We start from the raw sequence: 3,509 nt of genomic DNA, 5'->3' as shown, positions 1-3,509 counted from the left end.
TAAATGTCCATCACCTGATGAGTGGATCAAGAAGATGTGGTACATATACACAATGGAGTATTACATGGCAATGAGGAAGAACGAAATCTGGCCATTTGTAGGAAAGTGGATGGACCTCGAGGGTGTCATGCTAAGCGAAATAAGTCAGGCGGAGAAGGACAGAAACCATATGTTTGCACTCATAGGTCTAGCAGGAAAACAGGAGAGACCTAATGGAGAGCCAGGGGGGAGCGGAGGAGGGAGAGAGAGTTGGGAGAGAGGGATACAGAACTTGAGAGACTATTGAATGCTGAGAATGAACTGAAGGTTGAAGGGGAAGGGGGAGGGGGGGGAAGAGGTGGTGGTGATGGTGGAGGGCACTTAAGGGGAAGAGCACTGGGTGTGGTATGGAAAACAATTTGACAATAAAATATTATGTATAATTGCAAAAAAAAAAAAAGTGAGGCATCCCGGTATCCCGCTTTCCGGTGATCCAGGTAGATGGAAACCCAGAAGGACTATTTCCAGGTTCTGCGTCTGCCTTGCTCCGTTGCCCCTGACGCGTCTCTGGCACGGACAGATCGCGTGACCACGTGCTTCCTGCATGCCGGGCAGTTTTGCCCACCCTGCTCACGTAGTGTGATGGGGTTTTTAGGGCCATTTTTATTTCACTTTGTTTAACCTTATGACTCTCTGCCCTGAGGGCGCACCAGGAGTCTCTCTGCTCTGAGATTTCTTCAGCTAATTCCTGGGCTCCCCGTCCACCAAGCCCTGGGCGGGCGGTGAGCGGACAGACCCAGATCCCACCCTGAGAAACCAGGCGTTGACGTCCAGATCTCTCCGTGTGCCTCTGTCCCCTGATCTGAGTGCACCGTCCACTTTATCCCCGCCGGGGCTCTGCGCCAGGGTCGGCAACCCGATGGTGCCCTGGGAAGGCAATGGATGAGCCTGCCCCACTGTTGACAAGGTGTGTGGCTTGGGGGACTTTGTCCAGGCTCTTGGTGCTTTTCACCCCTTACTTAAAAGTCGGGGATGAATCTGGATCATTTCGTGTGTTGGTGAGGATCAACGGCAGTGTAAACCGCAGGGCTGGGGTCTTGTCAATGTTCGGGCTGCCTGTGCCCGTGGGAACCGTAATGCCTGCAGTGAGAACTGCCCCCCCCCCATCCTGCCTGCAAAAACGATCATTGATAGTCTAGGGCTTTGTGACACTTCTGTACTGGTTAGGATTTGATTCATCAAAAAGAGAATGCAAATAGATTATCAGAGCTTAGCCGGGCCATGCTCATTCCACAGATGGATAAAGGGCTTAAAAACAGGAGGTTCAGAGTCGGACACTGAATCCTTGCTTAGTGCACAGAGCTGTTTACCTGCCATGTGAGACATGAGGTTCAGGAATGAATCGGGAAGAGGCAGCTTCTGGTTCCAAGGTCCTCCATCTTGAAGTTATGGGGTTTGTGTTGACTTGGGTGCAGTGTTCACAGTAGGTGACGCCTGCCATCGCCTAGCTCCAGTTAGGACGGTACCGGCTGAGGAGGAGGGTGTCTGTGGCCGAACAGGCATGTCCTGTGGCATTATGCCATTGGCTGCTGGAGAAAGGTCTCCTGGGCCTTATGGTTCTCACCATCTCCCTCTGTGCTGGACCACTTGGTACAAAGGACTCACAAGCAAGTGCCCTTCATAACATGCAGATAAGCAAATAACAAGACCATCAACTCGATCTCTCAGAAGGAGCCTATGGGTTTTTTTTTTTTTTTTTTTTTTTGCCAGAACCAGGCTAGGTGAGTTCCAGCCTGGCCCCGTAGGCAGTGGACACCTGAGTGTACCCACCACCACGTTGCAAGACGGCCTTGGCCTGCCAGCTTCCCTCTTCTCCTCCTGATGGTTGAGCCCAGTCACCTCCTTGCCAGTGGGGCTGCCCAACTGTCCCCAGACTATCCTGGATTTGGAAGCCCGGCTCTTAATCACCACTTTGATTTCCACTCTCTCAAAGCCTCTGGAGGGGTCAGACTTGACCAACATTTTTGGAGATGGAGCATTGGACCATTTCGAGCCTCCAACGACTCACAACTGGATATTTGGTACCCTCGTCTTTTTTAAACATTTATTTTTGATATATATAGAGAGAGCATGAGCAGGGGAAGGGCAGAGAGAGGGAGACACAGAATCCGAAGCAGGCCCCAGGTTCTGAGCCGTCAGCACAGAGCCAACGCAGGGCTTGAACCCACAAACTGTGAGATCATGACCTGAGCTGAAGTTGGATGCTCAACCAACCGAGCCCGCCAGGCGCCCCAGTACCCGCGTCTTTAAAGGGCCCTGTGGACCCTTCTGGACAGCACATTTGGCCTGCTGAGCCACCCACACACCACTTCCTTTGGCTGAGCCTGTCCTGAGTCCCACGCTAACCCCACCCCCTGGTGAAACAGCGCCTCTCCCCAGGGCAGAGAGACTCATCCCTTTCTCTGCTCCTTTCTCCTCTGCTGTTCTGAGACTCACACTCATTGCCCTGCGCCTTGGCACTCAGGATCCACGTTTGGAAGTCAACAGGCTTGTTTCCTAAATCAGGTCAGCAAACTGCAGGCCTCAAGTAGAACCCAGTCACGTGGATGTTCTGTAGATAAAGCGCCATCAGACGCCGCCATGCCCACATGTGTCTGGCCACTTCCCCACCACAGCAGGGCAGAGTGGACGCAGTGGAGAGTGGCCTGCAAAGCCTGGGCTAGGTGCTTCCAGCACTTTCTAGAATAAGCCTGTTGACGCTGCTCCAAACTATGGGTGTTAGGATCTTTTGGGTTGCTAACCTCACCCTGCATGAAATTGCTTTTGACTAATTCTAGTTTATTAACATTTGTTTTGAGAGAGCAAGTGTGTGCAGGGGAGATGGCAGGGAGGGGGGAGTCCCAAGCAGACGCTGCACTGTCAGCACAGGGCTCCGTCTCCCAAACTGTGGGAATGTGGCCTGTGCCGAAATCAAGTCACATACTTAGCACCCCTAGGGACAATTCCAGTTTAAATGCTTTGATTTCTTTGACCTACCAGGGTGCTAAATGCAAGATCCCAGTGCTGCACGGACGGGGCATATCGTGTCCTGAAATCGAGAGGTGTTATTTCTGGAAGACTGTGCCACCGCAGCTCCTACCTCGCCCCACAGCGTAGACTCACCTCATCAAGATTAATATTCGCTGATCTTCATCCCAACAGTCTGCTTAGCCCACGCGCCTTTCTTCTCCCGGAGCTGCTCTGAACTGAACTCGGCTGCCTCAGCTCTCCGCACCTGGAAATGTGTGTTTACTTATAAATGTGTGCGTAACTGCTTTAAAATGATTACTGTGGTCTCCATCTCAAATGCCACACTTTTACATTATTTTGCCCTATCTATAACTGCCTGGAAGTATTTTTTTAGAGGACTTGCACATTTATTGGGCTGGATTGGGGGGAAACTTCCCATGACCTAAATGTCCTTGATCACCTTGTATTTCTGTCATGAATGCAAAACCTCCACGTGGTGGAAGATCATGCCAATGTGGTGT

General features: G+C 51.6%; 1 long non-coding RNA gene across 2 annotated transcripts in view; it reads left to right on the top strand.

Annotated features, from left to right (window-relative positions):
- The window catches only part of LOC115278169, a 38,554-nt gene extending 35,251 nt beyond the window's left edge, over window positions 1–3,303 (top strand). For both annotated transcript variants that reach the window (XR_003902734.1, XR_003902733.1), the window contains exons 2-3: window positions 1,750–2,060; window positions 3,019–3,303. This is a non-coding gene — a long non-coding RNA (uncharacterized LOC115278169). The remainder of the gene's footprint in view (window positions 1–1,749; window positions 2,061–3,018) is intronic.
- Window positions 3,304–3,509: the final 206 nt, after the last annotated feature.

The sequence above is a fragment of the Suricata suricatta genome, chromosome 14, assembly GCF_006229205.1.
Source record: "Suricata suricatta isolate VVHF042 chromosome 14, meerkat_22Aug2017_6uvM2_HiC, whole genome shotgun sequence".
Lineage (NCBI taxonomy): Eukaryota > Metazoa > Chordata > Mammalia > Carnivora > Herpestidae > Suricata > Suricata suricatta.
The sequence above is the reverse complement of the archived record's forward strand: the minus strand, read 5'-3'. Positions and strand labels throughout refer to the sequence as shown.